This window comes from Accipiter gentilis, chromosome 21 (assembly GCF_929443795.1).
Source record: "Accipiter gentilis chromosome 21, bAccGen1.1, whole genome shotgun sequence".
Taxonomy (NCBI): Eukaryota; Metazoa; Chordata; class Aves; order Accipitriformes; family Accipitridae; genus Astur; species Astur gentilis.
Window position 1 is genome coordinate 9,461,734 of NC_064900.1, and position 20,371 is coordinate 9,482,104.

Genomic DNA, 20,371 nt, shown 5'->3' on the forward strand with positions numbered 1-20,371 from the left:
TTCTCCTGTGACTGCAGCGATTCCTCTCCATCTGCATCTTACGGTCGCAGAATAATTTAGGTTGGCCTAGTCCAACCTCTGGCTCCAAGCAGGGCCAGCTTCAAAGCTGGATCGGATTGCTGGGGGCCCTGAAGAATCAATATGAAATGCAAAGTCAAGCTGACAGCATTTTTAGTTCACAGTAGTTGGTGCAAAGGGAAAGTCGTTGCTGGTGCTCATTCTCGGACAACTGGAAACTTGCATGAAGACTGAAAATGATGGATCTAACAGTTTTCTGGTTATTGAAGTGGGTTACTAAAGCCTAAGCTTCATAGAATACCACAGACTATTTCAAAGCGAGGCTGTTCTTTCGAAGGAAAACTTGCAGTTCTGTTTGAATGCAGTGTTTGAGGGAAGGCTTTTTGCCAGAATTAATTGCTAGAAAGATGTACTTCAGCAAAGGCCACCTCCCTGTGAGGCAGCTGACTCCTCTGTGGAAATCACTCTGTGTGTGTGTGTGTGAATATTTGATCTAACACTCCCTCTGCAGCCTCTCCGGTCACGGGCCTGGCTGTCCTAAAGGTGTGTTAAAATGATGGCTGGATATAGAAACGTATATATTGAAGGTGATGAATGGAGGGAAAGTCTAACCCTGCCTGTTCAGCTGTCTCTCTGGCCTTTCTCACCTTACTACAGTCCACCCCATGTGCATAACAGCAAAGGGCTTGGATGGCACCTTCCAGAAATTTCTCCTTGGCTGGCGAAGCTGTCGTCTGCCTTTTGAGGGAGCTCCTCAGCCGCGTGGAGCCACGCGAGCCGTAGAGCAGGAGCGCACCGGCAGGGCCACTGCGGGTACGAGGGCGAGCACGCGTTGTAAATGCGTGGGAAACGTGGCACGCATCTGCTTCGAGGGGTCAATGAGCGTTGGTGCGAGGAACTGGCCTTCCTGCTTAATTATGGGACCGAGTGCCGGAGGCAGGAGAGGGGCAGAGAATACGTTTCATCCAGGAAAAGTGCCGGACAAGTCAATATCTGCATAAGTATTTATGCACGGGTGTTTTCTTTCTTCAGGGCTGACGCAGTGTAGAAGTCTGCCTTCACAGTCTTCTGTAGAAGCTCTACTGACTAATTTGCTAATAGGTAGGTTTAGCAATAGTATAATGCGCAGTACACTGTTTACTTATGAAAACAATTAACTCCTTCTGCAGCTCGCTGCGGAGAGCCTCAGCCCTGCGAGAAGGAAGGAAGGATGGATGGAAACACCGGTCTTGCTCAATGGGACAGCGAGAGGGAGGGAGGAGCAGCTCTGGAGCAGGGGAAGGATTTCTGAAGCAGCCATCGCAAAGGAAATCATGCTCCTTTGTCTCCCTAATTCCTCGAATGCTTTTACTTACTGTTTCTCTTGCCGACTTCCTGATCAGCTCAGCTCTGGAGCACATGTCTGACTCGGTCTCGGTGGAGTTTAGCCTTGGGCTTGAAGTTAAGTGCAGGTGCTTAAGTGTTTTCCTGAATTGCACCAGTAGAAGAGCTGAGCCAACGTCCGTTCAAGTCAACAGAAAGGTCTCAACTCAGTCCCGATGACACCAGAGTGGAGATGATTGGTAGTCTTAATGGATGCTGCTATCTGAGCACGCAATATTTCGGCTTGTATCCTCACTCGTAATGCTGAAAATATTATTCCCAGTGGGGAAAAAAGGTAAACCTAAGACATCTTCCTGTATTTCAGGCGTTCAGCTTGCATTAGTTGCTGATAAAGATCATGCATTCTGATAGAAATTCTTCAGAGCAGTTTTTAAAAGATTTTTTCTAAAGAACACAAACAACGATGTTCTTATCTGGCAGCATACCCTGTGTGCAGAAGCCAAAAATAATTGTATTGACTCCTCCTGGCTTCCCTTTTGAAACAAAAAGCAGCAGCCCGTTGTCTGTTCTTTCTCAGAAGTCAGCGGGAAAAGTTTTTGAGATGAGGAACACATTATGCACCAGGACACTGCTGCTCACAGCTAACAAATGACAGTATTCCTGCTTTTCAGTTTTGGTTTCGGGAGCAATTGCTTTCAGAAGTGCCTTATTTAAATGGGCCCATAGTGTTAATACAGCATAGATAGCAAGATCTCATAATCTTTTAATTTGTCCAAACCTGCAATAGGTAGTGTAGATAGTAGTCTAGGATTATATGTGAAGCAAGTGCATGTCTCAGAGTAACTTTATCATGCCACGGTTTCAATTTATTTTTAGAGCAAACAATTTTATTCAATTCTGCTTCCTAGCTAGTACATTTATGCTAAATACTCTGAGAAAACAGAAGCCTCTATCGGAGCTTTTCTAAGATGCCAAATATTTGCAGTGTTTGTAAATACGCTTACTGTGTAAGTATATATAGATGCAGAGATGCGTGTGTGTGAATGGAGATGGCTCTTAAATAGTAGCCAGGGCGTTGAGGTATGTCAGCAAGAAAGCCCATTTGTGATTTCCTCTCTGGCAAAGAAGAAAGTCCGTCAATTAGCCAGTGCAATGGACCTGTGCAAAAATACTCTTGTAAATGTAAGCTGCTGCTAATTTCTAAGCTGCCTTCAGAGGCAGGTTTTTAAAAGATCCAAATCCATAACGAAAATGGTGTTCCTGCTCCTAGCCCTCCCCTTCTTCTCCACTGCTCTCCCTGCGAAGGGAACTACTTTCATGTTTTATTTATTTGTCAAAGGGCTTTGCAGTAATGGGTCCTTTAAGTCCCTTCGACGCTGACATCTTTGCATCACTTCAAAATAGCATGGAAAGATGCTAGCGTCCTCTTGGTGCTGGGGCTCAGCATGAAATTCCTGTCACAGCATTTGTTGTTGCAACATTTCTCTGAGCTTAGGGATATCGGCTGGCAGGAGATTTCCTCTCTTAACAGAATTTTAAATTTTGGTTTGATGCAGAGGCGTGCAGACAAGGAGCCCCACTGGTGCCTGTGTGGGGAGGAGGGCCTGGCTCAAACTCCAGGCTAGCTCAGCTGCTGCCACCACGAACTTCTCAAGAAGCATTCGCTTGTTGGGAGAAAGGGGAGCGGGCAGGAGGAAAGCATACTGGCTTTCCAGAAAAGTTGCTCCTCCTTCCACTGAAGCTTCTTGCCCGGCTGTCTCGTGGTTTGTGGGAACTGCTGTGCCTCTGCTTCAGGTCTTTTTCTCTTTCCCATCAGCGTTAGCTTCCCGTTGCTGTGCTTATCGGGGTTGGTGAGGAGTTAGCACAGGCGGTGTCATTTAACAGGGAATCCTCTACGCGGTTGGTTTCCAGCACCCTACGACAGGCAGCAGGGGTAGGGATTCTCATTTACTTTTATTACATGAAAGTTTTCTCCATCACATCAGGCTGTCCTTCAGGGGTAATTAAGCAAATATATTTCTTATTCTTTCTCCGTTAAAGGAGTAGCTTTGAATTTGCAGTCAGGCCTTCAGGGTAGGTTTTATGTATGGAGCCCAGATATTTTCAGTCATCCTCAGAGACCTCCCTCACTTACAGTGGTGTAACACAACTGCATCTGATGCAGTTCCTGGTGATTTACCCTGCAAGAGGGGAGTGTGTCCTGGGCTCCCCTCTCTGCTGATCTCCAGATGACGAGTCAAACAAATGCTTCAGAGTAGAAGTAGTAGCCATTTGTTCATCGACAGTGCCTATCAGTTTCTTGCAACAATGCACATGGGTGTTGTTATTTTTTTCTTTTTCTTTTTTTTTTTTCTTCTCTGAGCAGCCCCAGGTCTTCCCATACCAATAAATGTGAGTTATACATCCATCTAGGATTGGGAGAATATCAAAAGCGCCTGGTTCCTTATTTGTTGTATCTGACTCTGTTCCAGGTTGCTGATTAATTTTGATGATTCAGAATCTTTGGCAATAGAGCACTGAAAATGTGAAAAAATACACAATAAAATATATTGAAAGTAACTTGAAATGTCAGGTAGAATTCAGTGGAAATAATGTACCCATCAAGGGAGATTAATGGCATTTCTACACAACACTTCACTTCTTCTGCATTCTAGATGGGCAAATAACCCATTACTCTCACAATTAATCATGGCTATAGATGTGGATATTCTTTGTATCTGACAACCTCTGCTCTCATGCATTTTCCAACAAGTGCATGCTTCTCGTCCCTTTTAATTATTTCCTGGGGTCCTTCAAACTGCCCTTTTACCTGTGGGCATCTCCACCTTGCCAGCACCTCTCTTTCACAAGTGACCATTCCCTTTCTTCAGTCCTTTCTTTTATGGTGTTGAACACACTTATTTCTGAAAAGATTTCTTGGTCAGGCAGGGTTATTCTCTTTGACTAGGATGGGAAAGAAATGGTGCTTTTCCCTCACAGCTGAGGTTTTTCAGCTGGCCTTTGTGCGACGGACACCTTTGCTGACAGAAGAGGGATCAGAGATGACTCCTCCCTCCTATGGCGAGAATGTCAGGCATAGGTGATGGTGTCATGCCTTCATTTTGTCTTTAAGACTATACAAATGACTGGAAGAAAAGCAGGAGATTATCTCCTCCCCACTTGGTGGGTTTTGGTAAAGAAACTTCTCATGCCAGTCTTGGATGTTTCATCCAGCTGGTGAAGGTGGCCAAGGAGACTTGAGGACTAGCAGATTGGTGTTGGAACAAACTGTAGGTGAATTTCGCGGTGGAGGTCCTTGAAAAACTACAGCGTTGTTGACAGTAAGTGGTTTTGTCAGAAGACGCTTGAAGAGTTTTCTGTTCTTTTCCCTCAGATATGTGGAAAAAGGACCATGGAAGTGTTTCAGACTTGCTATAATGCAAACATAATGACCCTCAGCATAAGGGAAGATTACATCTAAAATGGCTGTCACGCTAGGTGCTGGTAATAATCTGGCTTTGTTGGGGAAATGTAGGTCATCAGTAAGAAGTGAGCTTGTAGCCTCAGAATCAAAACCCAGGAGTTTCAGGTGAAGGACAAAATGATTTTGCCCTTTGCTTTATTGGCTGCTAGTTCAGAACCGCTGGCAAGCTCATATGTGACTGGGGCAAGAAGAGGCGGAGTGAGCGTTGCCCTGCGGTGGTAGCCGGTATCATGCCTCCAGCTGTGATGCCGTGTTCTTCAGCAAGTGCACGGGGAGAGCACCTCCCACCCGGACTTACCTGGCTCACTGGTGCTCTCAAGTGAAATAGCAAATCCCAAAGCAGAGCTCTGCACTGCTTATACGCCACTTCACAGTCAAACAGGCTCCTCCCTTTCATTTAAGGTCCTGCTTTTAGCTTTAGCAGAAACCCAACCTTCTTTTGTGTTACCTTTTCCTACTGTCCCTTGCCTCGTGCATTTTGGCTCACATTTGCCTCGCTTCCCTTTCCTGTATTTTCCTTTCCGTCACCTTTAAATTGTGCGTTTTGCCCATTTTCTTGTCCATTTCCTTTGCTACGTATGTTACAACATGTATTTGTTGATTGGTGTCCTTTTCTTTTACATGTGCTACTTTGACTTGCTCTGGGGCTTTCCTTGGCTTAGTGCTCTACTGCTCCTTTCTCTCATTCTTCCTTTTACTTGCTCCTTCTGTTCTCAGCAACATTCACACTGTCCTATTGGCATGCTTTTTTCTTTTTTTGCTCCTTTCAGTCTCCCCAGGTCCCTTCATCCTCTCACCTACAGCTCTTTTTCTTCCAGTTTCCTTTACTGGAAACTTCACATGAATATCCCAGAGCCTCATTTAATATTTCATTTCCAGGAGAATTTGAGGGTGCTGTCGTGTCTTAGGATTTTCTGCAGGTCTGAATAGGTTCAAAGAGCAATATTGCTGGATTGTAGCCAAACCATCAAACCCTTCATTGCCTTATGCAGTCCGGGTAGACGAGGAGGTGAGCACAACCACCAGCTCCAAGTCTCAGTCACGAAGTTTGAGCCTGGATTTCCAAAAGCCCCTGGAGAAGGTTTTTAGCTCAAACCCAGCCAGAGAGATGCACTACAGCTTGGTAGAGCTGATAGTGCAGGAACATATCAGGCATCGGTTCCTCTTTTGCCTCCGTCTGAAATGCTGGGGACAAGCAGCCATGCTGCACGGTGCGCTGCCACCTTCTCTGGCTCCCAGGGGCAGCTGCACCCAAATAATGAAGCACCTTAGCCGGGCTCCACGTGTGCCCTGCAGAGGAGGCTTGAACCAGGCCCGTCCTGCTCCCCGGGTACCTGCTGTACCGAGGAGGACGAGGGAGCCGCCGCCTTCCTCCTTCCCGCTGGGAGCAGCCTGGAATACGCGCTCTCCCGCGGGGGCTCTCGCTCGGAGAAGTCGGGAGGAGTGCGTACGGGCGCCGGCGTGCTTGCCGACAAGATTTTGCAAGAGCGGAGCTCTGCCTGCGAGGAGCCCGAGAGGTGACGAGACGAGCGCTGAGCGCTGCCGTCCGGCGTGGTGTTCCATTCAATACCTGCTTGCCCGCACGGGGGAGCGGAGGCGGGGGGAACCCCTTCCCCGGTCCCCCTGGGGATGCTGGGGAAGCAAGGGCAGAGAGGACAGCCTGCTGCTGAGAGATGCTTCTGGCTGAAGGATTTGGGAAAGGTGGGGGCAGCGTGGGTGGGACGAGGGTCGCGGTGGTCAGTTGGCTGCAATTACAGTCTGGTCTAGCGACGTGGTTTTTTTTTTTAATTGTCTGAGGGCAGTGGCCAGCGAGGGGAGGCTGTGGTGAGGAAGACAGAGGCATTTATCCAGCAGGGACCTTTACGGCTGCCTTCCCGCCTCCTCCCACCGCCGAGGCTGTCCCCGCTCGGAGGGCACCTCTCGATCCCCCTCCTCCTGCCCACGCACCGATGGGGGTCTCCTGCAGGAGGAGGAGGAGTGCTCACAGCCACGGCGAGTGGTGCCCGACCCAGGGCCAGGTCTCCTCAGGGCCTCTTCATAAAAAAATGATGAGAAAAGGCTTCCTCGGAGGCTTCCCTCCCTCTTGCCCATAGCGGGTGGGCGGCTCGTCTCCTTCCCTGGCTCTGTGGCCCTCTGAGCACCGTCTCCTGTGCCACCTCTTTCCCTAATCTCCAAATTTCTTGCTTGCAGGCCTCCTTGCTGCCTCTCTGGGGTCCTTCCTTCAAATATGCCTCTTTCAGAAATCCTTCTGATAGCTTGTTCTCATTATCTTAATGAACAATTAGAGAGTGAATCCATCAATGTAATTCCTGAGCTCTTTCTCCTTGTCTTTGAGCAGCATGAGTTATGCACCTCTGCTCTGCAACAAGCTGGGCCAATGTTCTGCGGTTTGCCCCAGGTTTCCACAGGATTGGGAAATATTCAAAGGTGCAGAAAACTTCTCTTCTTCTAGCTTTGAGACTATTTAAGTTTTTAGAGGAGATTATTAAGGCTGGCTGGGGAAGAGGAATAAAGTAACAAACGCAAAAAAAAAAAAAAAAAAAAAAAAAGATAACCGAGGGCTATATTTTCTCATGTAGGAGAAAAGCAAACAGGGGCATTGAAACCAAAGACGTACCCGAATTACCAGTTGGTATATGGAGCTCGCTGGATGCCTCAGTCCACCCCTGGCAAGGAAAGGATTGGCTGCCTGTAAGCTCCGTCTCCAGCAGAGCTCTGCTTAGCTGAGGCACCAAAACTACCTGCGATGCTAGTGTGCGTTGTACAAATGTTTAAAATAGGGTAATGCAGGCTCTGCTGATCCCCATTGAGGTTCTGGCTGGGCTTCTTTCCAGTGAGGCTGAAAAGGATGCCACCTTGCACAAAAGGCATAAACCAAATATTTGTATGCAGAGTCTTGGATAGTTCTGCGATGATATTTGAATTTAAGCATTCATTAAAACTGAAATTGCTTCAAGTCAGTGGGTGAGCTGGGAGGGAAAGACAGATAATGCTACTGTGAATGGGGCCATATAGCGATGCTTTGCTCCCAGCAGATTGTGCAGATCCCGGTAATGTTTTGTCTTTATGTGTTTCTCACCTTCTGTCTTACCTCTTTAACTTTCTGAAGGAGCAGGGAAATAATTGAATGCTGTGCTGACTTTCTAAGTTGTTGCAAATAGCCATGAGAGCCACTGTTTCAGGATAGCAAAGTCGATTTCTTGCTGCTGTTAGAGCCGTTGATATAGGCTCTCGGGAGGCTGAAGCAGGCAGCACCAGGGGTCCTACGCCTTGCTGCCCTGGCTCCCTCTCTCCGTTTTGAAGATTAAGATCCTGGGGGGGTCAGGAGGGCTACACTTCCCACCCCAAGGCAATCCGGCTCCGTTCAAACCCCACGGCAGCAGGAGCCTGCTCAGGTTTCCAGGAGGATTCGCTGTTTCATCGTTTGCCATCCTCTTGGAGTTTAATAATAGGCACCTGGTACCTGTCACTGCCAGCTACAAGGTGCTATATTTAGATGGATCAGTATGGTGATCCCTATGTTCGTGTCGGTGGGCCACACTAGAAATAGCGCTACAATAACACACTAAATAAAGCAGCACTTATATTAACAGAAATACAGAATTGTATTCAGTGACTTGCAATAATTACTGAAATTAGAACCTCTTTGCATTTTATGTTTTTATACGGAATTGAATTTTTTCTGTACCCCCCCCCATTTTTCAGTCTATCTTTTTTTTTTCTCCCCCATAGATATTACCTGTGGAAAATGCTGTAGGCGGTACAGTAAAAGGAAAGTTTGGGTATCTGAAATTGAAACGATAGAGATAATTTTGTATCTAAAAAGGAGTAAAATTAGCTTTCTAGAAGGGTGTGACAACCACAGTATTCAGATATTCCTGCTAAATGCTGAAGAATGGAATAACTCTTAGAAGAAATGAGAACATATCTTTTGTGGCTTCTCAAACCTACCAAGAACTCACTTAGAGGAAGGTGGAATTTGCAACTCAGAGCTCCGATTGTATTTATTTATTTATTTATTTATTTATTTTTCCTAGACTACAAGTAGAATGCAGTGTGTTAGTTGACATTTCATTTATATTTCTGACATTTTTTTTACAGCCAGGAGTGGTAAAGCAATTAATTAAAAATCGCGAGTATCTGGGTGACTGGAATCTGTGCCAAATTGCATCCAAAAAAAAAAAAAAAAAAAAAATAAAAATCACAAAATATGTAGTCCTCACTGAGCTAGGTAAAAAAACACCCTAAACCCTATGAAAGTTGTTTGAAGTGTCAATATTTTGGAAAAAAATCTGTTTGGAATGACCTGTTAAAAATATTTTTCAGCAAATTGGCAATGTGAAAAATGGCTCATTTGTCACATTGGATTGTAAAAATATCAAAAGACTTCTTTTCAGTGTTCAGTTTTTTTCATTTTTAAAAGGGAAATTTCATTTCAAAGCTCAAAGCCTTTCAAAACTCAAGACTGAAATGTTCCATGAAAAATGTCATTGTTTTTAAACATTTTTAATGAAAATTTCGCACAGTTCATGGCTTCACAGAATGTTTTGCTGTGTTCAGTTCTTCATATTCCAGCAAGGCAATTTAATGGTGAAAAGCTTTCACAGGAAGGTATAACAGAGCAGCTTCCTACTCAAAATCTTCCATAACCCACGATGACAGTCAGTATTTTTGCGATAGTTTTCAACAAAGGTTCCTCATATTCTTTGCACACTTAATGACCTTCTTGCTTAACTTCAGAGGTTTTGCTTCCACTGTGCATTCCTGGGTAAGCTGCAGAGTAATCCCAGATCACATGGTTTTGTGCTTGGGGAAGACAGAGACACACTTTTGGGTTTCCAGGGTACGCGGAACTGCATTTCTTCTTCGTTCTCTTGGCAAGGAGAGCGAGCTCTTCTCACTCCCCTGGTGGAAAGGGCAGTCACCTTCTTCTGCTGTTGAATCAGCAAAACATTGGATGGGTTTCTGTGGGCTTTTTCAACACTGCTGATATTCCTAGCTCATAAAGGGAAAGAAAAAAAGGAAAACTCCCATGTGTTTCCCATGGAAAATACATTGTGTCTCCTCCTGCTGAAAGTCCCACAATGGAGCAACCTCCATGTGACTGTGGCAGCAGGTAAAGTAACCCACCTTTTTCCCCCCCCTTGGCTCCTCTCCCCAGGTGAAGAGCCAGGGAACTATGTGAGCTACCACCTCCACACCGGGCACCCTCGCTTCCCCCCAGCCCTCGGCACCTTCCCCTCGTTCTTCAAGCGTTGGCCGCTCTTCCCTGTTCGGCCGCGTCGGTCCTTCAAGGCAAGTCTCTGCCGGGAGCTCGAGGACAGCACGTCTAGTGTCCTGACCCTGTGCTCCTGCTGGCTGCCCCCCATCTCCAAACAGGGACCCCCTTTAGTCTCAAGCCTGGTGCCTCTAGGTGCTGGCAGAGGAGGACAGCTGCCCAAGGCAGATAGCCGATACGCGCTTCCAACTTCTGCCGGAGAGACAAGGTCACGGGTAATGGAGTGTGTGCAAGGCTAATGTGACCTCAGAGCACTTTAAAGGGCCGTATTCTTTCCTTCCACGCCAAAGGAAGAACTATTGCAGGCAATTTGGCAGGAACTAGCCGGCGATTAATTGAGCAACAATTTCAACTATTGTAAGGCTCTATTGTGAGGGTATTGATGGCAAAGTGACTGATGCCTCCCGGGCTGCAGGTAAATGTGATTCCTGGTGCTGGAGTCAGGCTGACCGAAGGGGAGTCAGGAACAACAGGGACTTCTGCTAAAGAAAGAGGCTTTTGTAGGAATGAGTAACAGCAATATGTACTACATTATCTGTAATATTACACCTATCTCCGTGTTTCTTGATTTTTAAGAGGGAGCAGTCCAGTTCAAGCCCAGACAAACAGAAGTAGAAGAGCTAGCTTGCAGCTCGCTGGCTCTTGATTCCAGTAGCTAATGCTGCTAAAGGAAGCCCAGGTTGGAAATGTCTGACCTTCCCCCTTCTGTGCCTTGGTTGCCGTATCTGGAAATGGCTGTTAACGTAGGATGGTGTGGGGAAGGACACTTCTGGGGAGAACCAAGGAGGGCAGCGTACCTTTTGCTGTGTTGGGCATCCTTGTCCCTCAGGGCTCCTTCCCAGCCTTGCTTCTCAAGTGCGGCTGGGTCTTCCGTGGCCAGTTGCTGGAAGAAAGACCCCCGAACATGGAAAAGCAGGCTGTAGTGTTTGAGAAGGCTGCCAGGGTACGCTGCTGTGCCTGTCCTCCGTGGCGGTGTGGGATTTGTTCAGCTGTCGGTGCTTGTGCCTCTCCAGTCATCTTGCAAGCCTGGGAGGGGGAAACAGATACAGCGAAGCAGGCGATGAACATTATTCATTATCCTGATTTTGTGGGAGGGCTCAGGAGTTCAAGTGCTGTGAGGGAGTAATTGAAGCACTAAAAACAAAGAGCTGACTTGTCACGGCGCTTGAGAGAGGAATGAAAAAATAAATGGGGAGAAGGGAGTTCAAATGTGTGGGAGAATGGCAGTAGCTGAAATTTCAGCCTGCTTGAGAAACCGGCTCTTTTCTTCTATTGCAGTCTCAGCCGGAGATTTCGTGGGGGTGCTGCAGCTAACTTTCAAGCTGGATGGAATTGACAGAAGCACAAAAGGAGTTTTCCTTACTCTAGCCCAACATCTCAGGGAAGGGCTTGTATGAGGTGTTGCTCCCACTGGGCACGGGAGCTTTCCTGCTGCCTCCAGAGACACCTTTGGTCCTCTGCAGTCCCTCCCTCAGCACGCAATGGTGGAGGCTGTTCTCAGTGCAGCCTCCGAAACTCTGGGATTCACCTCCGTCCTCTGTTCACCAGATCTAGACACAATGATTTTGGGGTCAAGTGGTAAAACCCACTTGTTGTCCAGACCTTTCTCTGGTGCTGGGAGTTCACAGGGCACTGTAGTGCATGACACTTTGCTTAACTTTCCCACTGGTGGAAGACATGAAGTGGTAAGTTATTCATCTTTCAAATGAGATCTAAATCCTAAATCCTTGCTAATCCTTGTATCCATAGCGTAAAACCATACAAATGACAAGATGTGCAGAGCTTCAGCTCATTAGGAAGAGGCAATTATGCAGCCAACTGCAGCACTGGGCAGTGGTGGGTAAAACTCAGATGTTTAATTTGGTGTGGAAAAAATGAGGTTCAGAACTTGTATTGTCTAATTCCCAAATTTACAAGCCTGCCAAATGTATCAGGGTACTGCTAGAATGAATGACTTCTGGTTTTAGCCAGAACCGATAGTCTCTGTGTTAGTACAGCCCTCTCATATGCAGTCCTGGGTGGGTTTCAAGTGGGACAAAGGAGAATTTCAAGATAAGTTGGAAAAATCATAGCAGGAAGGTGAGGAAATTGTATGACCTCTTCTGGCTTCATAAACCAGCCAGTTCCAGACGGATCTGGGCTACGGGTATAATCTAATTCCCATATTCCTGTTTCCTTCTATGTAATTTCTCCATATTGCAAAATACTTGTGTAAGGCAAATGGCTGTACTGGATTGGGTGGGAAAGATTAAGCACAGTAGAAAAGCAAAGCAAAGCTTGATATATTCAAAGTATCTTTCATGCTTTCAGAAGCCTTTCCATACCCCTTCCCTTGGTATTACAGATGGATACAGCCTATCTGGAAAACAGACATGCTTACGCTACTATACAGAGTGGGTTTTGAGTGAGTCCTAAAAGATTTTAACTCATCCATCAATTGATTATATTGTCATTGCTACATAAGACTATTCAGCATAGAGCATCTATTACTGGGGCTCTGATTGAAACATTGCCCTTGTTGTGCAGAGCTATGTAACTTTGTCTCTTTGAAATGAAATGTGAAATGTTTCTTATCTTGCAAAAAGACAGATTTATTCTCAGTCCCTTGAAAAACAGGTATGTGAACCTGAAAACATTTCTTTTAGCGGGTCCGTCTACAGGTGCCGGCTTTTCACCAGTAAGGCTTAATTCCTCCTTCAGCACCAGCACTGTGAAGTCTGGCACAATGCAAAGAGTGAAACGCGTGTGTCCTTTCCCCGGAAACTTTCCATTTGGTGGCTTGAAGGCTGTAACGGAACGAGGTGGAGATTTGGGTTTTTGGTGTGGTTTTTTTTTATTTGGTTGTTTTGTTTTTTTTGTTTTGTTTTTTTGTTTTGTTTTTTTTGTGTTTTTTTTTCCCCCTCCCCCTCCCCTAGAAGGTTATTAGACCCTCCCAGCTCCCTTAGTTTTTCAGGAGGGGCTCCCACGGCTGTGGGAAGCTCAGCCCTGGGGCCGGAGACCCCCGCAGCCCCCGCCGGGGCTGCCCGGGGCGTTCGCCCCGCCGCCGCTGGGTGCCAGTGCAGCCCCGGCGTAGGCGGCCGGCTCCAGCCGCTCGCTGCTCTCTGCAGCTTCTCCCGGCTTCTTTCCCTCTCCCTTTCCTTCTTTCTTCCCCCCCAGCCCCCCTTTCCCGTTTAAATGCCGGCAAAGTCACTACTTCTGGGCAAGCCGTGCCCAGAAGGGAGGCTTGGGGACGTGGTGGAAGGGGATCACTCGGATGACTAGAAAAAGATTGAAGCTTTCCCAGTCACCCGGAGCTGTGGCCGTGAACACGCTACTCCCCTTCACAGCGTTCGTGACCGGTTTTGTGCAACACCTTTGGTTTCGGCAGAGGGAGGAACGAGAAGTACCTTTTTCTGAAAACCGGCTCCCTTCGGGTTATTTCGGGTTGGACAGTTCAGAAACCAATTGTATGTATCGAAAGGCAAAATTAGGCTGGGAGGCTGTAGATGAGGATTCTTGGAGAGTTTGTGACTCTGGCAATGGTAGTTTATTACTTCTACAGCGCTTTTCAACCAGCAGCTTCACAGCTGCTGCACCAGTGGCTGGGAGGCAGAAAGGTACTATCTTCACCTCCAAAATAAAAGTAAATGAGCTACATGCAAATAAACTGGCCTTCTCGGGGAACTCACAGCAGAACAGGAAAAAGAAGGCAGAACCCCCAAATCCTGCATACCACTGGCTACGTAGAGAAATACATAAACATAACCATTAGCACAGCCATGTCAAGATATTCAGCCTAGAGTCTAATGCTAGGTGGTCTTCTGAAAGTTATTGCCTCTAGCTAGTGCTACGATGCCTAGCTTATATGAAGCTAGGGATCACGAAGCTGCTGTTCAAAAGCACCTCTGCACTCCTGGAAAATTTTCCTCCACCAGATAGTACGTTTGGTGGGGATTTAAAGCAAATCGCACAGCCTGAACAGAGGATAGTGCTCAATGTAAAGCTGTGTTTCTTCTGCAGACTGAAAGCCTGGAGCCCGCTGTTCCTGAAACGGCTGTAAACATCTAATAATGCTAAGGACTATAGATGGGCATCAGGAGGGGCTCAGGCTTTAAAAAGAAACCTGTCACTGGGGCATCATTTCTCCAGGAGCTGTCAGGAGCACTGTGTCTTTTGAGTGGTTCCCGTTCACAAAAGTAAAAAACATGTCATTATTTTGTGTTCCCAGAGAGCCAAAAGGAGGCAGTCCACCCCAGGCTGCCTTCAAAAGCAAAGACCCTGCAATCAGCAGCGGCAGCGCGGCGCGAGCTGAAGGGAGACGTGAGGGAGGAAGCAGAGAGCTGCGAATGATGGACACCAGTCGGGTGTGGATTTAAAAAATGCCAGTGGGAATGGCTCTTGGGGGTGCCTGTAGGACAGAAGCAGGTGAAATCGGGCACGTGCTTGACAGAAGTTGTCAGCTCTGTCTCATGGACATCCTGCCCTAAAGGGTGAAGGCAAGGGGAAGGGGTAAGCTGCAGAAAATGACATTTAGGCCCAGCTCCCCAGGCTGGTGTCCTTTCCACGAGGCCACCGGGGAGGGTGTGCGGGGAGGGAGGAAACCCTTGCAGACCCGGTCTGTCGAGCCTCGAGTTTCAACCCTCTCTGGAATAAAAAAACAAGACTCAATCACCTCGCTCTGTTGAGATACTTTCCATTTTCCTTGCTGCTACTAGAACTAAAAGCCTTCGTGCAGAAAGCAATGCTGTCTCTACCTGTGTTTTCCCCTCTGGAGCCCGAGCCTCTTTTCAGCTCTCCCTTTTCTTGCTTTGCCCAGCCTGTCTCCAGCATGTCAGCACACAATATCCTTTTCCAGGAAACACCACACGCACTCAGTGTTTAAAAGCATCACGTTTCTTCCAGTTAGCATCCCAATAATGCTAATTCTATTTTCCTGACTAATTCTATTTCCTTTGCTAGCCCTGCTGATTATGAAGACATTTGTGTATAAATACAAGCATTCTTCCCCCTTTATCATCCCGATTCCTTCAGCGATGCTGCGATCTAACGCTCGTGACATCACAATTCATCACCGGTGACTGCATTACAGATGCAGCTGGCACCAGGCAGTCTTTAAATCAGGTGGTGGGAGCGGCAGGCGCCTGATAACAGAGCAGAAAGCAGAGGTTTGTGTGTAGACGATGTGGTGGCTGTTAATCTGTGTGGGACACAGGGAAGGTAAAAGCTGTGGGGTGTCTAAAATGTAACACCGGGCAAAGTTTGCCTAAGCAAGATGGAGAGCGTGCTGGAAGGTGACCTTGGTTGTCCTATACAGGCAGCCTATTCCTGAAATGGCCATTGCGTGCCACTGGTTAACTGCTGTCGCTTCCCACACAGGCACTCTGGCCCGTCAGGTTTGCAGGATTGGGGTGGAGGCCACCTGGGAACCAAAGTCATCTGGGGGGTGATGGGGGGTTTGGCTCCGCAGCACCCTGATCTCGGGGCGAGGGTGATGGTATGCTGGAGGCTGGTCGTCTTTGGCAGCTCTGTTGGGGAGCGAGAGGGAAGGATGGTGAGAGACAGCACCTCTGAGGGGTTGAACTGCGTTTCCGTTTTGAACTCTCAGGTGTGAATGCAAATCGCAGATGTTAAACACTGTTTCCCGGTAATGAAAATGTTTTCCATTTGTGCATCGCAGCCTGTTAACACCTGAATATTTCCATTCCCTCTCCTACCCTCTTTTTTGGTTTTCCTGAATCGATGTCTTGCCTTTCTCCCCCCCTCAAACCCCATATCATAGGTATGCCTATGTAGCTGACATGAAGCGAAATAATGTTTTCAGGTAGGAGAGGAAGTATGGCAGGAGAAACCCCGTGTGCATCACCACGATAACAGCGGCAGCCTTGGTTTACACTTGCAGGTCGTCACGATCTGAGGTGGTGGTGACCTCTTCAGGCATAACCTTTCTGAGCATTTGCTTGGATGGGGGAGACTGGAAGTGGGGTAGGTGCTGACCTGGTATAACAAACCATCGGTTTGCAGCAGTACCAGGCTACCCGCTAAAGTATCTGCAAATATAGACGTCTGACTGTGCTGCTTAAACACGCTGGTTGCGTGGTCAGCTGCCACGATGCCTCAACCAGCTGCCCGTGAGGTGGCTTCAGGGTGGCAATGGCAATTGCTGTGACAACTGCCACTGTCGGGATGGAGTTGCATGGCTCCTGCGCCTCTCTGAAGGGACGGGACTCAGCTGCCAGCTTGGTCCTCTCGGCTCCTCTCCTCGTCCCTCTCTGCCCCTGGCAGGAGTCAGTTAATTACAGCCTCAGAGCCCGTTTCGGAGGTTGCGTTCTCTTGCAGTTTCGAGCACGAAGCGCTCGGACGTGGCGAGCCCGCTTTCCCCGGCCATGAGGCTGCCTCTCTCTGTAGAGCAGCCGGGCTTTGGTACGCGCCTTTGGGATGTGGCCGTTGCTCTCGCAGGGGCTCCTGCCCCGTGGGAGGATGGGGAGAAGGTGGCGGCCAGTGGGAGGTCTCCCTGGCAGCCAGGGGCTGCCTTACCCTTTCATTTTGGTCAGGGTAAATGAGAAGCAAAAGGAGAAGAGAACTCACAAACACGTGTGTCTGCTGCTACCCTGTCCTTCAGCCGGTGCGTCTTTAGGAGTTTGTCTTTCCGCATCCTAGGAGTACCACAGTGCCAGAAAATGAGCTGAGCTCTTCTCTCTGTTCTTCCCTTTTTTTCCCTGTGCCCCTCTGAAAAGGTAAACAGTGGCTGCAACATTTTTAAAAAACCCTGTTTATTTGGCTGCTGAGAGTTTCGGTGATACTTGGGCCGTGTTTCTCCAGGTTTGTCAGCAGCTAGAGATTTGTCTCCTTATTGTCGACTGAGGCTGCACTTTCAGCTTCTGACTGTATGGTCCGGGCTAGCGGGAATAGCGTCGTGCCTTGCTGTTGATGAGAATGGCAGGACCGCGGCTGTGGAGCCAAGAGGTCTTGCCCCCAAACATCCAGAATTTCAACTGGTGGGAAAGAGAGTTGATTTCCAGATAAACATGGATCTGGCAGTCTCTCGTAAAGCTAGACCTGCTCATCAACAGTATTGTTTATACGTGGTGTGGACCTATGTTTTATTTTTTCAGCCTGGGTAGGTGAAACAGGGCTGGGATTGGGCCACCCGCTTGGCTCTGCTGTGGCACCGTGGTGAAAGGGTACATGGCTCACGGGGTGCTCTGCCTCAGAACCTGCTCCTGGTCACACATTTCAGCTTGAGCAATAGACGTATCTGCAGAAAGGGATTGATTTTTTTCTCTATTATTTGTACTGGAATAAACCTCACATCCCGCTAAAGTCAATGCTGTTACTTCAGTGTAAAAATGAAAAAAACCCAAACAAACCAACCCACAAAAAACCCCCACCACAAAATTGCAAGAAAAAGGAGGCAATGGTTTTGGTATTTTTTTTTTCTGGAAGGTAAAACTATCTTTTTTAATCTTTGAAACGATAATAGTTCTGTTCACGAGCATTAAACCCAGGAGCATTCAGTGCCTTTTAGCAAAGCTTAGAGTTAAGATCAAACTTTTTTTTTTTTTTTTTTTTTTTTTAATGGCAGTAGTAAACAGCCTGCAGGGCGTGCAAAAAGGGAATGGCTGAAAATTTTTCTTTGCTGGTGACTGTTTTAAGTCATGTGGTGGTTTGGTCCTTATTTACTGCACCAGAACACGCTCGCTTCTTAAAATAGTACAGAAGGGACAGACAAACAGTCAGAGTAAGGGCATTAGTGCAGTGTCAGTTTTCCAATAGAGCTGTGAAGATATTAGCAATATCTGTGGATATGAAAAAATACATTATCGCCTAGTGCCTCTTAAAACTAGCCAATTTATTTATATTCTTCATGGGTTAGATGTCTATTGCCAGGATTTATGGCAAACATCTGAACTAAAGGTAGTTGTAGGTTTGACAACAAAAGTGATAAAGAAGCTGAGGAGGGCAATGAAAATTGATGGGGAGAGAGAGTGATGAACAGCAAAAGTGCCATTACGGTCAAGTGATGGGGTAGAAGGTGGAAGAGAAAGAGAAATGGGCTGTTTGCCGTAATTTGGGTACCTTCAAACCACCTTGTTCAGCTGCCTGCAAACACCTGCTTACTTTATTTACTGTTGCACTTCTTGGTAATGTCACTGCAGTTGAGCAAAACAACTTAAGTGTCTATGCTGGTGCCTTTTTGTTTGTGAGATGGAATTTGTATATTTTTCTCACTTCTCCCAAGAATAAAAGAAAAATATCGCCCATGCAAACAAAGCAGGGCTGTAACTACTAGGACAAAGAGCTAAAAATTAATACCAGCTTTTAACTGAAAATATACTTTCTTTAGTGAACAGGGCCAATGTGCAAAAAGAGATCTTGTTTTTACGGACAGAAGAGGGAAACTGGTTTTGGAGGGTAAGCGGATTATTCGATGGATGTAGGTTTTCCACTGGGTGCGAAGCTCACAGGGAGGACTTGCAAGTCTATTATTTTAACGCCAGCAGGGTGCAGGTGAATTGGTTTCTCGTGCAGTTTATAAAAAAAGCAGTAAATGTTGTGACCCCTTTATATACATAGTGCTTTTACTTGTGGCTGCCTCTGATGATAATGCAGTTACTTGTGGAGGCAGCTGGTCTTAGGCACAATGTAATCAAAATCTAGCCACTAATAAAAATGAAAGAAAAGGGTAAGAGAGAAAAATTTAGCAGCCTCTCGCATCACTAGTGAAGTTTTGATGACTTAAAATGTCAAAAAGAGTGGACGCAGCATTTAGGGAGAGTTTTTAAAAGCTTCTCCCCCCTCCCGGTGGCTTCTGCGACTCCAACACTGCTGTCTAGTGCTGGTAGTTGTAATAAAAATGAGAACTGTGTTCTGTTTTCTTTACCTAGATTAAAATATGGAGAGAAAGTGAAAATACATGATGCTGGAAAGCAAACTAGAGAAACTTCAGGACAGGGAAAACATCAGACTGAAGAAATGCTATTAGATTTGGGAAATCCTGCTAGCTGAAATTCGGTTAAGCTGTGGGTAGGGCCACAAGAAAAGTCTTCTTTTTGCTCATTTCCCATTTTGTTTGTTTTGATTTAAAAATTGCCAAAGAGGTAGGAGGTGGACAGATGCGCTCTGTCAGACCTAGCAGGAGTGGGTTATGAAACTTAAGTGAGTACTCCTTGTCTGCTTCAGCATAAAGTCAGCCAGCAAATTTAAATCTCCTCCAACAAGGATTTAAATTAAATTGACTGCCTTTGCACTGGGGCAAACCAGGAGCATTCATATAATCAATTAATGTGGCTCAGCTTTGGGGATGGCAATCTCCAGTTGAGACAATAATGAACAGATGGGGCTCGTAGCTTATTAAATTGCTACCTCCGTGGCATCTGTGCCATGGACTAAAATGCAGGTGGGGTCACGTTTTGCATAAATGTATTGCATGACCTTGGGCGAGTATTTCAATTGCTTTCTGCCTCAGTTTCCCGTCTTCGAGAAAGCGTTTAAAGCATGAACTCTTTAGTGCCGATTTAGGAAGATGATTCTCTCCCAGTGGCTCAGACCTACATTTGGAGCTGCTGACAGTAAAATAATGTTGGTTAGATGAGCTATTTTAATAATGCTTTAGTGCTGATGTAAAGCCCTAGTTTAGATGCAGCTATATGGGCAAAAAAATGGTGGCGTTCTGCTGATTATTTACGTTCCTTTGGGGAAGCGGTGTGTTTCCCACAGACATGAGGGAGTGGTATTCCCTGCACGATGTGCCGAAAGCACGTGTCAGCATGCTGTGCCTCAAGCTCCAAAATGACCAGAAGCGATGTGGATAGATGAGTGCCTTGCTAAACCTGAGGCAATAGATAATGCTGAGAGGAAGGGTGTATTAGCTAAATTTTGGCTCTGCGGCCATTCAGCTTATAGATGGGTGGCTGGCAGGGCGAGCTCACATCTATGCCACGTACTGCGGGAAGATGTATCTCAAGTCTCAGCTAGAAGGGTTTGCCCATATAATCACACTTGAAAGCCTCTTCTAGCAGAGACTAGGCCTGAACAGATCTCTAACCCCCGCTGCAGTACGTTCCCAATCTCACTTGTGTCTTTTAACTGCTATAATGTAATTGCTGCTATTAATAATAAACTGACAGGCTCTCTTTAAATAACTGTAAGGCTGATAGACTAGTATCGGTTGGATGCTTCAAAGTTTGACTAACAGCAGGGAGAGGGAGAACAGCTCCATTCTCAGCTCCTCATGCAGAGAAGGGCTGGCACCGGGAAGAGGCGACGGAGGGCTGACACGCGGCACCGCGACACCTCAGGGACCTTCTGCG

General features: G+C 46.8%; 1 protein-coding gene across 1 annotated transcript in view; it reads left to right on the forward strand.

The window, feature by feature from the left end:
- ZPLD1 (zona pellucida like domain containing 1) overlaps positions 1-20,109 on the forward strand; it is a 118,488-nt gene extending 98,379 nt beyond the window's left edge. The window contains exon 12 of the transcript XR_007509049.1: positions 20,098-20,109. The gene's annotated coding sequence lies outside the window, so the exon portion shown is untranslated. The remainder of the gene's footprint in view (positions 1-20,097) is intronic.
- The last annotated feature ends 262 nt before the right edge of the window (positions 20,110-20,371 follow it).